Source organism: Tamandua tetradactyla, chromosome 9, assembly GCF_023851605.1.
Source record: "Tamandua tetradactyla isolate mTamTet1 chromosome 9, mTamTet1.pri, whole genome shotgun sequence".
NCBI classification, from domain to species: Eukaryota; Metazoa; Chordata; class Mammalia; order Pilosa; family Myrmecophagidae; genus Tamandua; species Tamandua tetradactyla.
The window spans coordinates 22,147,494-22,162,171 of record NC_135335.1 but is presented as its reverse complement, the minus strand read 5'-3'; the positions used below and the strand labels follow the sequence as shown (position 1 = coordinate 22,162,171).

The window sequence follows — 14,678 nt, the reverse complement described above, 5'->3', positions numbered from 1 at the left end:
CACACAGACTTGAAGTCTGCTGTTCATGGTTGCACAGTTGGTAAGTGAAGGAAAAAGCAAACTCAGGCAGTCTTGTTCCAGAATTCAAAGTGCTAATAAAAACATGTTACCAACTTTTCTTGGGATACACACATGCGTGTTTTTTTATGTCTACATAAAAATTCAACATAATTTTTGTATTCGATAAAGAAACTCAGGACGCCTTAAATCATAATGACTTTCTACAATTGGCTTTGGCCCTTGCAGAAAATGTTAAGATCAGTTAAAGGAGCTCATGTTTTCAGTTGGTTGGAAAATAATCATGAGAAATGTAAGCAAGAAAAAACTTGATTTTATTCTCCAATTTTCTTTAATAAAACATTTTTGTTATTATTTCCTTAATTTCAAAATCTTTAAAGTTCCACAAACTTTATCCAAGGCTTTCTTGGAGGCTTCTTTCACCTCCTTGATCTTTAGACTGTACATTAGGGTGTTTGGCATAGGGATCACCACTGTATAAAATACAGACTCTGTTTTATCTGTGTCCAGGGAGTGGTCTGATTTGGGCTGTAGGTACATAGAGATCAGTGTGCCATAGAAAATAGTTACAGCTACCATGTGGGAGCCACAGGTGGAGACGGCCTTACATCGCCCCTGGGTAGAGCAGATTCTGAGGACGGTGGCAATGATAAAGATGTAGGAAATGAGGATGATTGAAGAAGAACAGATCACATGAAAGCCAGAAAAGGCAAAGATCAGAATTTCCTTCGTGTGTGTCTGAGCAGGACAGTGCTAAGAGGGGGAGGTCATCTCAATAAAAATGGTTAATTACATTAGGCCCACAATAAGTTATACAAAAAGGGCTAATGGTATGGAATAGAGCAACCAGAAAGCTATATATATATGGAATGGCCACTAATAGAAAGCAGACCCTTTTGACATCAGAACTGAATAATGCAGAGGTTTACAGATAGCTACATAGTGATCATAGGCCATGGAAGCTAAAAAGAAATACTCGGTGATTGCGAAGGTGAGAAAGCAGCCCAGTTGTATTGCACAAGCATGAAAAGGAATTGTGTTGCATTCCACAACAAAATTCATCATCATCTTTGGCGGGATGGTAGAGGAATAGCACAGGTCAACAAAGGCCAAGTGGCTGTGGAAATAATACATAGGTGTATGGAATCGAGAGTCAGTCTTGATTAAGGAAATCCATCCAATGTTCCCCAGAACTGTGACCAGATAGATAACTAAAAATACCACAAAACATGGAGCCTGAAGTTCTGGCTGCTCTATGATTCCCTTGAGAATGAATTCTGTAACATAAGTGACATTAAGTTCAGTCATTTATTCCAGGGGGTTTTGCTGCATTGAAGATAAAAACAACACATCTCATGGTTCATGCCAATTGAGGATAGATGATTGCTAGTGTCCTGTTACCTGAAATTAGTCATCCTGTGGGCATCATTGGATTTTACCTCTCAAATTTCATGCATTCTTGTTCCAGGGAAGATCGTCTTTTATTTTCAGTATCATCTTCTTAAGAGTTATTTTCCTTTGTAATATTCAAAACTAAGGGAGGATATTGGTTTACAGTTAAATATCACCTGAATGAAACCAGGTGATCATTTTAGTAGTGTCACTAAAATGTCAGTCTTTGCTGCTGCTCTTTTCTATCTGTATAATATATGGCAACATAAAAATATGTAACTCATAAATGGAACCATATTGTATTCCCATGTTTTTAACTTTTGTGCATTGCTGACACCCTCAAAATATTAAAGTAATTATATATGTGTCACGTCAATCACTTTACTACATACCATTCCGTTTACACAGAATTTATGCTATAGAAACTAAATGAAAATTGTTCAGAGAAATGAGGTAAAATCCAATTTTATGAATATAGGAATTTAAAGAGACAGGTCTTTTTCCCAATTCAAAGTTCACTATATTTTTGTGTTTATTGGCAGAAATATTAACAAATCAAATGTTTATCATATAGCTTATAGTTCTAAAGTATGTGTAGATAAACAACTTTTCCCATAAATGTCTGTCAGTATATTTCTAGAGCTTAAAATATCCTAATCATTTGTGCCACTAGATTTTACTTTTAGCAACATATCCTAGGGAAATATTGAACTTTCAACAAAAGTTTATGGAAAAATATATGGGTAGATGGAGCCCCTGATGTATGTTTCACAATAGTTATATTTATCTATATTTCTACCAGCACTAAAAAAGATGATTTTTCTCATTATACCCAATATTGGTCTCTTCAAGTTTTGTTATTGCCTCTTAATTTATTTTCCATAAAGTAGAATGATAAGCTATTAAGAACAGGAATCTAGAGAGATCATCAAGTCTAATCCTTTCATATTTTAGATTTAATTTTTTAGTATTGCTATTATTTTATCTGTTGTAATTGAATGCTATCTTTATCAGACTCTGTATTTTGTGCAATATATGAATTACTTCATGATAGATAAGCTTTCATCAACCATTCAGCCCTGATTAAAAATTTAAAACCAAAAACTAACAATAGGCTTCTGCTATTGCTGCACAGAGAGGATGATGCAGAACAGGTATGACTGGGTATGTTTCACAGCAAGGCCCATATTCCTCATCAATCTGCTAACCTGCCCAAAGCTGTAGTCACTTTCTCCTTCAGAGGTAATTGCTCAGGTAGAACACTAGAGCTGGGAGATGCATCCATTTTCCATAACATCAAGCTAATATTTAAGGCTTAGGAAGACAAAGATGAAAGAAAGCTGTAGCGTATCAGTGATTGCTAAATTTTCCATATGGATTGCCACATTAAAATGGAAGCATTCTAAATTATAAAAGTTAAGTATCTAATGCTGTTCTTTTTAGTAAAATAATCATTGCATTGAAAAATATTCAGAATTAAAGTTTCTCTAACTTGCCTATGGGACGTGAATATATGAAACCTTTCCTCACAGTCTTTTATTTCAATTCCAGGTATGACATTATGGTTTGAACCCAGCTGAGGATAATTATAAGATTACCAGATGATGTAAGCATAAAGTAGACAATATTCATTGAAAGATGGTGGCAAGGTAGCAGGTTCATCTATAAGATATCATTACTTTACTTAAAATAAAGACTATTCCTTGGTTAGAGTTTCTTCATTATACTTGTTCAACTTCAGGATTTGTGGTGGTACTAAGAACATGTCAAAATAAAGCACAGGGAACCATTTAGAAGGATAAATTTATCAATGAGAACACTTACTGTGGTAGATAGCTTTTATTAAATAGAGAGTTAAATTGGAGTTTGAATTCTAACTTTGATAAACTAAAAATCATAGAAGCAAAATTTGTTAAATTACTCATAAAATATAATATACATCATCCTGCATTTACTATCAGCTCTCTCAATTCCTCTACATTTTTAAGAGTAATTTTTCTTCATGGCTTGCAATTTGTTTCTCCAGGATGTTCTGAAGCAACCAATATCCCAAAGTCTCTAATTTTTTCAGTCATTTATACCTCTCTGTCAATTCTGAGGGGAAATCCTTAAAATCAGGGACATATTTTACCCTATTTCTTCAGTAAGCATTGCTATTTCTTGCTTTATTACATATTGCCTAAAGAAAGCTGCACAACAAACTCTATTGCACATTGAAATCACCTGGGGAGGATTTACAAACCAATGCCCAGGAGTGCCCCATACAATTTGAAGGGTCGAGAGAGGAAGTAGGAGGGGACAACCAGGTATAAGTATTTTTAAAGCTCCCCAGTTGATTCTAACCTACAGCCACAATTGAGAGCAGGGAGCCTAAAGAATGAATTAATGACTAGACTGTGAAGAAGTTCTCAGACATATTTTAAAAATTATTTATTTTTCTTTTGGTTTTGTTTATCTAACTTATGTTTGAATTAGTTTGAGTTCATAATTTGACCAGCCAGCAGAAATCAATTGGAATATGCTTATCTGTTCATACAAAGAGACTCACCAAGGGATCTGTGGGCAAGGATAGTATTTTAAAAATCAATGTCCAATTACTCCATTTCCATATACTAAATAATTATCATTTTAATCATTGCTGATAATTGGCTAAATCTTTAAAAACAGATGGTTTTATCTGTTTGGCTCTCTCCTACTTTCTGTGCATTCTATTTTTACCCATCTAGATTCTCAATGCATGGTTGCAGAGTAAATTAAATTTCCCTTTAATATTAACTTTTAAATGGTTTTCCTTGTTCTTGAAGAACTGGGCGCATATCTCTGGTGTTTCTACTGTCACTTTCACATCTAAAACAATGGCAATGCTTTGCACTGAGAAAGCGTTCAATGATAAGAAAAAAAGTAATGGCCATTGGGCTGTCTCCTCTCTCCTACCCACCATTCATTCGTCAAGACATGGTTTGATATGTTATCCAGGACCTGCCCTGTACACCATTGCCTTTTTCAAGCAAGAGTGCCCTCTATTCCAAGGCTTTGTATCCTCACAAGAGTTTAACAACTAAACTACAAGGCACACTAGTGACCAACAATATACTACAGGTATCCAGATACAGTGACTTCTTCAGTCAACCAACACCCCCTACAAATATCCCAACATCAAGCCAAATGTTATGCCACATATTACATAACAATGGTTGGGAGTATTGGATTGAGTCTCTTGCCTTGGATTCTTGCTTAAGTTCAAACTCCTTTCTAAGAAGCAATATCGGTGGAATGAAATACCAATGAGTTTCCACCTTATTTCATATTTCAAAAATTATAGTGGCCATCCATTCTTAATTTACCTTTATATATAGCATTTCCAAGAGGCCAAGGATGGATTTAAAATAACAAACAAAAAAACACTGCTACCAGCACTTAAGTGTATAATAACTATTGGAGACCCATCCTCATAGGAAAGTTTGAGATATGAAACTTCATCTTCCTCTGAATATCCCTTCCATGAGCCATGTGATATTAACTCTCTTTTCTGAGTAAATACTACTGCAGGATGGAGGGTAAAGTCTATGAGGTTATCTGTGTAGTGTGTGTTTATGAGTGTTTGTGTGTGTGTGTGTGTGTGTGAGAGAGAGAGAGAGAGAGACAGAAACAGAGACTGAGAGGGACAGAGAGACAGACTGAGAGGTAGAAGGGAAGGAGGTATCATACAGAAAATGTTGGAGGTTGATAAAGTGGTATTTTAAGTGTAAATAGAGTCCACCCATAGAAAGTGCTGTTAAAGCACAGCACAAGATGCAGTTAGGATGCCAGAGGTATCATCTTTGGATGCAGTTTGATTCCTTTTAATAATACAGCTGACCAGGGAGGGAGACTTGTACTGGGGAGTTCAGCTTTATATGCAGACTACATCTGACTCACCTGCTTAGAGATGGCCCTGCCTTCATTGAGCTCATTCTGAATTTGTTTGGGTGATTTATTAGTTACCACATCCCTTGGGTCTAAATGTGAAACTCTTGCATGTTTCTCTCCAAGTAAGAGAAGCTGGACAAATTATATTGGGGATTTTTAAAAAAATAGTAATTTTCTCTATTCCTAAAGGAACCATACTTTAAATATACTGACCAGAAACTTCCAGAAAGCAGAGGTTCTATGCTACTAGAAAAAAACATAAAAACAGCCTTGTTGCTTCATTCATTTTGGTGAAGAGCTTAAGTTTTGTGAAAGGATAAAATCAGCACTTATATCCTGAGTAACTTATTCTAAGATAACTTGGGCAATGTCCGTCCATATTCTTTTTTCCATTTTTTTTGCACAGGCAGGCACCGGGAATTGAACCCAGGTCTCCATAATAGCAGATGAGAACTCTGCCACTGAGCCACCAATGCCCACCCTATCCATATTCTTTTAAATATCAATTTTCTGACTTGTAAAATATAAGTAATAATGGGACATCCTTTAAAATGTTTTGTGTTTATTAAATTAGTTATTATATGTAAGGAAATTAGTGAACTATGAGGCTACTGGTCAATAGCAAGTGCTCCAAAAACAATTGGTTTAAAAAATAAGACAGTATCAGAAGCATAAAACCAAGATACTCCAACAGCCTACATGAGAAATGTCACTGCTTTTACCACACTTTAAGCTCACTTTGTGAATCTGGATAATTTATTCGATTTTCCTGGTGACCATCATGTCATCTTTAACAGAAGATGGATTTCTCATGATCCTTAGAATTCATCTGTGTTTATATGCCTACTTATGACCCATCATTCCAAGATCAAAATCTAGTTCTCATAGAAGTTCACCATCCTTATCATCTTTGCAATGGAATCTATTAACATCTTCTAATTAACTTGCTTTTCTATATTTTCTGTACACACCTTTTAATAAAGAAATGAATGGTACTTTTCTTTACTTGCTATTCCTACAGAATATTTGAGGGTATTAACTTCAGAGCACAACATTGTGAATGTAACTAATAGCACTGACATATATATATCTGAATGTGATTAAAAAGGAGAAATGTTAGATTGCCTACCTGCTAACTGAATAAAAAGCTTTTAAAAGACATGGAACTACACTATACAACAGTGAACTCTAAGTTAAACCATAGACTATATTAATAATAAAATTATAAAAATGTGCTATAATCAGCTGTAACAAATGTACACACAATGCAAAATGTTAGTAATAGAGTGATATATGGAAATTTTGTATTTCATGCACAATTTTTCTGTAAACCCACAGCTTCTCTAATAAAGAAGAAAAATTAAAATGAAAAGAAATAAATAGACAATGGGAAAAAAATCTCAAAATAGAAATTTCTAATTCTCATCCTACCAAAAAATAGTGAAAGTGATTGCTCAAGATGTTATAAAGGCATTGGCCTCCATTTTGCTTTTAAAACTGAATGTTTCAAAGCAGTGGAATTTATTTTTGATGACTGAATATTCACTAATTCTCTGCTGAATACTGTGAAAATGTCCTCTTTTAGGAAAATAATTCATTTTCTAGCTTTTAACTTTATATAGGCTTAATCCTAATTCTTCATGTAATACAAATATATATATATATATACTTACCACATTATAACTTCTGTTTGTGTTTGTTTTGTTTCTAGAATGTAAATTCCTTGAAAAACACACATTCTTTGGAAAGAAGAAAAAACAAAACCAAAACTGTCATCCCATTTCTTGTTTTCCCAAATTAAAATTGAAAAAAGGGAATTTTTTTTGTTTATGGTAAAATTAAGTTTCTTCTCACATTAGGAAAAACTTGTGTGTATATATATATGTATTTGTATATATGCATGTGTGTGAGAAACACAATTCAGAGCATTAGTCAAAACTTTTAAAGAACCATCTACGTTCCCAATTTTGTATAATCCTTTGCTTTTCTCAGTCCAGGTTTTCACCCTGCCACTGAGTCACCCTATATTATCATGCTACTGATAAATACAATGGACTAAAAGTTAAATTTCCTGTGCAACTTGAAAATTTTATATATTGTCTCATTCCTTGTTTTTTGTGACATCATGCTTCCTTTGTTCTCTTCCTACTTTGCTGATTATTGTTTCTTTTTTTCAGCTCTTAATTCTAGTTACTCACTGTCTTTGAGACCCATTATTAAATGCCCACAACTTTGAAAATGTATGAGTCGCTGTTCTAGCTTGCTAGCTGCTGGAATGCAACACACCAGAGATGGATTGGATTTTAATAAAAGGGAATTTATTTTGTTGGTTCTTCAGAGGAAAGGCAGCTAACTTTCCACTGAGGTTTTTTCTTATGTGGAAGGCACAAGATGGTCTCTACTGTCTTCTCTCTAGGCCCCTGGGTTCCAACAACTTTCCCCGGGGTGACTTCTTTCTGCATCTCCAAAGGCTTGGGCTGAGCTGCAAGTGCTGAGATGAGGAATGCTGAGCTGCTTAGCTGTGCTACATTGCGTTCTCTCATTTAAGCACCAGCCAATTAAGTCAAACGTCACTCATTGCAGCAGACACACCTCCTGGCTGACTGCGGATGTAATTGGCAACAGATGAGGTTCACGTACTGTTGGCTTATGTCCACAGCAACAGGATTAGGTATGCTCACCTGGCCAAGTTGACAACTGAATCTAACTAACACAGTCGCCAATCTGTTTCTCCATCTTAGACATCTACTCTCAGCTATCGTGACTTACATTCAAATACCCAGTACTGAACTCAACTAGAATGTCTCAAAGTCACCTCCAATTTTATACACCCAAGACTAAATTCTTAATATCCTGCTCCCAAATTTCTTCTTTGTTCTCTGTGCTTTATCTTGGTGAATAGCACAACTATCCAACCTACTTTGCAAACAAAATGTGAGTATTCATCTTTGATCCCTTCATATTTCTTAATTCCCAAATTTTATATCTATTTTACCTCCTACATTTTGCCCTTATTTATGTTTTCCTTTCTATCTTTCTTGACACTCTCTGACCTCAGGCTACATCATTTCTCATTTAATACTGTTGAAATAGCATTCTAATGGTCTCTAATGAACTTCATGAAATACAAACCCATTCAATGTCTCCACATTGAATGTTTCACTGACTTCCTAGCATTGCTAGAATAAAAGTCAAATTCCATGCAAAAGTCTGCAAGGTCCAGTGTGATCTGGCCTAGGCGTTCTGTACCAGCACTGTTTTGCTCTTCCTCCATTGGCTTTATGTTCTAGTCACACTAAATTTCATTCTCTTCAGCAGGTATTCTAAGTGCCCTCCTGCCCCAAGAGTTGGAAAATTGTCTCCCAATCCTTTTGCCAATTCTTATTCCAAAATTCAAACCAAGTGTCATTTTCCAAAGGAAGCATTTACTGACACCTGAACTCCATTGGATTCCTCTTTATGTTCTCTCATACCATGTACTTCTAATTGGAAGGATTTATTACAGATTTATGATCATCTTCTCCTTTGTGTGACCATTTATTTTAGGGTCTCTCCCCCAATTACTTGTTTGCTCCTTGAGGGTAGAGAGCCTGTATTTTTTGGTCACCCCTGGGTTCCTAACTTCTAGCAGGGGTGCTTTCATCAAAAATAGTAATAATAAATCAATATGGGTTAAATAAAATTGCATCACTCATTAAGATATTATTGTACAATGTGATTTAAGCATACACAAGCACAACTTGCCAACATGTGGGGCAAAGAATTGTATTTTGACCTGGGTTTTCAATTTCTCAAGGTCTTACAGTTAATTCTTTGCATCAGCCTCCATCTAGACTTTTGAGATCATCTACTTTATCTTGGCCATTTTAGCAGAGGAGAAACCTAAGACCCCTCAGATTCAAACGATTGTATCTGAGCTTTTGGCTTTGGGTGAATGAAAGCACATAAGAGTCTTCAAACAAATAATATTTGTACATTCTTGTTTGTCTATAGGCATGCATGCATGCTATAAATACTTTCAAGCCTGAATTGAGACCTACTGGAGCTGAGCAGTTGTTATGTCTAATTTTGTATATGTTTGAAATTTTCTATAATAAAAAGCTTTAGATAAAGATTTTCTCTGCCATGCCAGAGACCTGGGTTTGATTCCCAGTGCCTGCCCATGCAAAAAAAAAGTTTACTATACAAGAATTACTTTATCTAGCAAAAATTTGAAGGATGATAACAAAAATTGTACATGCCTATGTTAGTTTGGGGTTTGAAGTGTCAGTATATCACTATTATAAGTATTGTCAGAAATGTGGCAAGTATACACAAAGAAAAGATAAGCATATTTTTTAAATGAAGAAATATAAACATATTTCATAAATAATATGAAGATACATCAGTGAAACCCAAGGAAATCATTGAATCAGAATATTAAAATGCCCCCATAAACAACAGCACTGTTTAGAAACTGAAGAAAAAAATAAAACTACAATGGAAAATAATCTTTTTTTGACAGTGTATAAAAAGTTATATATTTGTATATTGAACTAAGCCATACATTAAAAAAAATCTAAATGAAATAAAGCCACTAGAGAAATCCACATTTTTGCTCAAGAAATTTAATGAAAGTGATAATATTCTACTACTTTCTTATCTTTCTTTTCATTTTTCTTAATTTTTTTAAATACTGAAAAACACCTAACAAATTCAAACATTCCTATTTTGATCATTCCATTCTATATATATAATCAGTAATTCACAATATCATCACATAGTTGCATATTCATCATCATGATCATTTCTTGGAACATTTGCATCTATTCAGAAAAAGAAATAAAATGAAAATAGAAAAAAAATTATACATACCATACCCTTTACCCCTCCTTTTCATTGGTCACTAGCATTTCAAACTAAATTTATTTTAACATTTATTTCCCCTATTATTTATTTTTATTCCATATGTTCTACTTGTCTGTTGACAAGGTACATAAAAGAAGCACAAGACACAAGGTTTTCACAATCACACAGTCACACTATGAAAGCTATATCATTAATCAATCATCTTCAAGAAACATGGCTACTGGAACACAGCTCCACATTTTCAGGCAGTTATCTCCAGCCTCTCTATTACATCTTGACTAACAAGGTGATATCTACTTAATGCATAAGAATAACCTCCAGGATAACCTCTCAACTCTGTTTGTAATCTCTCAGCCATTAACACTTTGTCTCATTTCATTCTTCCCCTTTTGGTCGAGAAGGTTTTGTCAATTCCCTGTTGCTCAGTCTCAGCTCATTCTAGGATTTCTCATTGCCAGGAAGGTCCACACCTCTGGGAGTCATGTCCCATGTAGACAGGGGGAGGGTGGTGAGTTTGCTTGTTGTTTTGGCTGGAGAGAGAGACCACATCTGAGCAACAAAAGGGGTTCTCTTGTGGGTGACTCTTAGGCTTAATTTTAAGTAGGCTTGACTGATCCTTTGTGGGGTTATGTTTCATATGAACAAACCCCAAGACTGGGGGCTCAGTGTATAGCTTTGGTTGTCCACACTGCTTGTAAGAATATCAAGAATTCAACTTGGAGAAGTTAAATTTTTTCCCGTTCTCACCATTCCCCAAAGGGGACTTTGCAGATACATTTTTATTCACTGTTCAAATCACTCTGGGATTTATCAGGGCATCACTCTGGACAAACCAACAAAATCTCATGTTCTATTCAAGGTTCCATGTACTTATGGCGTTCAATTAAGCTGCATACGTAAGTTATATTAGGAAATGCACTAGTCAAAATATGAATTTTGTACCGAATAAACATTTTTTGCTTTAATCTCACACATAAGTTGAAATTTTAAAATATTAATTACCATCTATTTTCAGCACCCTGCAGTAATGACATTCCTTTGTTCTTCCTCATGCAAAAACGATTTTTAAATTTATACATTTAGTCACTATCATTATACACTCTAGGCATTCCTAGATTATACCATCTCAGTCTTTATTGTCTATCTTTCTTTCTGATTTTATTTGTGCCCCCAGCCCTCCTCCCTCTATCATTCTCACATTCAGTTTCATTCAATGCTTTAACATAATTGTATTACAGTTAAGTAGTATTGTGCTGTTCATTTCTGAGTTTTTACATTCAGTTCTGTTGTGCAATCTGTATCCCTTCAGCTCCAATGACCCAATATCTTACCCTATTTCTATCTCCTGATGGTCTCTGTTGCCAACGAAATTCTCCAAGTTTATTCACTAATGCCAGTTCATATCAGTGAGACCATACAGTACTTGTCCTTTTGTTCCTGGCTAATCTCACTCAGCATAATGTCTTCAAGGTCCGTTCACATTGTTATATGCTTCATGACTTTATTCTGTCTTACAGTTGTGTAATATTCCATTGTATGCATACACCAAAGCTTGTTTAGCCACTTGCCTGTTGATGGACATTTGGAGTATTTCCATCTCTTTACAATTGTAAATAATACTACTATTATCATTGGTGTGTAAATGTCCATTTGTGTCCTTGCCTTTATGTCCTCTGAATAGATACCTAGCAATTGTATTGCTCAGTCATATGGCAATTCTATATTTAGCTTTTTGAGGAACCGCCAAACTGCCTTCCACAGCAGTTGTACCATTTGACATTCCCACCAACAGTGGATAAGTGTGCCTCTTTCTCCACATCCTCTCCAACACTTGTCACTTTCTGTTTTATTGATAATGGCCATTCTGGTGGGTGTGAGGTGATATCTCATTATGATTTTGATTTTCATTTCTCTAATAGCCAGGGAAATTGAGCATCTCTTCATGTGCCTTTTGGCCATTCATATTTCCTCTTCTGAGAAGTGTCTGTTCAAGTCTTTTGCCCATTTTGTAGTTGGGTTGGCTGTCTTTTAGTTGTTGAGTTGAACAATCTCTTTATAAATTCTGAATACTAGACCTTTATCTGATATGTCATTTCCAAATATTGTCTCCCATTGTATAGGCTGTCTTTTTACTTTCTTGATGAAGTTCTTTGATGTGCAAAAGTGTTTAATTTTGAGGAGTTCCCATTTATTTATTTATTTCTTCAATGCTCTTGCTCTGGGTATGAAGTCTATAAAACCACCTCCAAGTATAAGATTTATAAGATATTTCCCTACACTTTCTTCTAACAGTTTTATGGTCTTAAATATAATGTTTAGGTCTTTGATCCATTTTAAGTTAACTTTTGTATAGGGTGTGAGATACGGGTCCTCTTTCATTCTTTTGCATATGGATATCCAGTTCTCTAAGCACCATTTATTGAAGAGACTGTTCTGTCCCAGGTGAGTTGGCTTGACTGCCTTATCAACGATAAATTGTCCATAGATGAGAGGGTCTATATCTGAACACTCTATTCGATTACATTGGTCAATATATCTATCTTTATGTACCAGTACCATGCTGTTTTGACCATTGTAGCTTCATAATACACCTTAAAGTCAGGTAGTGTGAGACCTCTGACTTCATTTTTTTTTTTCCTCAGGATATTTTTAGCTATTCGGGGGACCCTGCCCTTCCAGTTAAATTTGCTTATTGTTTTTTCTATTTCTGAAAAGTAAGTTGTAGGGATTTTAATTAATATTGCATTGAATCTGTAAAGCAATTTAGGTAGATTTGACATCTTAACTATATTTAGTCTTCCAATTCATGAACATGGTATGCCCTTCCATCCATCTTTTAACAATTTCTTGTAGTTTTCTTTGTATAGGTCTCTTATCTTTTTAGTTAAATTTATTCCTAAATATTTTATTCTTTTGGTTGCAATTGTAAATGGAATTCTTTTCTTGATTTCCCCCTCAGATTTTTCATTACTAGTGTATAGGAATACTACAGATTTTTGAGTGTTGATATTGTAATCTGCCACTTTGCTGTACTCATTTATTAGTTCTAGTAGTTTTGCTGCAGATTTTTTGGGGTTTTCAACATATAGTATTATATCATCTGCAAACAGTGCGAGTTTTACTTCTTTGTTTCCAATTCTGATGCCTTGTATTTCTTTTTCTTGTCTAATTACTCTGGTTAGAACTTCCAACACAATGTTGAATAACAGTGGTGATAGTGGACATCCTTGTCTTGTTCCTGATCTTAGTGAGAACGTTTTAAGTTTTTCCCCATTGAAGATGATGTTAGCTGTGGGTTTTTCACATATTCCCTTTATCATGTTGAGGAAGTTCCATTCTATTCCTATCCTTTGAAGTGTTTTAACAGGAAAGGATGTTGAATTTTGTCAAATGCCTTTTGTGCATCAATCAAAATAATCATGTGTTTTTCTGCTTTGATTTGTTGATATGGTGTAGTACATTAATTGATTTTCTTATGTTGAACCATCCTTGCATACCTGGGATGAATGCTACTTGGTCATGATGTATAATTCTTTTAATGTTTTGCTGGATTTGATTTGCTACAATTTTGTTGAGGATTTTTGCATCTATATTCATTAGAGATATTGGCTGTAGTTTTCTTTTTTAATAATATCTTTGTCTGGCTTTGGTATGAGGGTGATCTTGGCTTCATAGAATGAGTTAGATAGCTTTCCCTGTTCTTCAATTTTTTGAAGAGTTTGAGAAGGATTGGTACTAATTTTTTCTGGAATGTTTGGTAGAATTCACATGTGAAACCATCTGGTCCCGGACTTTTCTTTTTGGGGAGTTTCTTAATATCTGATTCAATTTCTTTACTTGTGATTGCTTTGTTGAGGTCGTCTATTTCCTCTCAAGTCAATGTTGGTTGTTTATGCCTTTCTAGAAAGTTATCCATTGCATTTACATTGTTGTATTTATTAGCATAAATTTGTTCATAGTATCCCGTCATTACTTCCTTTATCTCTGTGGGGTCAGCGATTATGTCTTCTATTCCATTTCTGATCTTATTTATTTGCATCCTCTCTCTTCATCTTTTTGTCAGTCTTGCTAAGGGTCCATCAGTCTCATTGACTTTCTCATAAAATCAGCTTCTGGTTTTCTTGATTTTCTCAACTGTTTTCATGTTCTCAATTTCATTTATTTCTGCCCTAATCTTCCTTATTTCTTTCCTTTTTCTTGCTTTGGAGTTAGTTTGCTATTCTCTTCCTAGTTCTTCCAAGTGGAAAGTTAATTCCTCGATTTTTCTCCTTTCTTCTTTTTTGATATAGGCATGTAGGGCAATAAATTTCCTTCTTAGCACTGCCTTTGCTGCATCCCATATGCTTTGATATATGTGTTTTCATTTTCTTTGCCTTGAGATATTTACCAATTTCTCTTGTAATTTCTTCCTGGACCCACTGGTTAAGAGTGTGTTGTTGAGCCTTCACATATTTTTTAAATTTTCTGGCACTCTGCCAATTATTGATTTCCAACTTCATTCCTTTATGATT

The 14,678-nt window shown here is 34.8% G+C and overlaps 1 pseudogene; it reads right to left on the bottom strand.

The window, feature by feature from the left end:
- Positions 1 to 369: 369 nt before the first annotated feature.
- LOC143645987 (olfactory receptor 8U3-like) lies at positions 370 to 1,326 on the bottom strand (annotated as a pseudogene).
- Between the last annotated feature and the right edge of the window lie 13,352 nt (positions 1,327 to 14,678).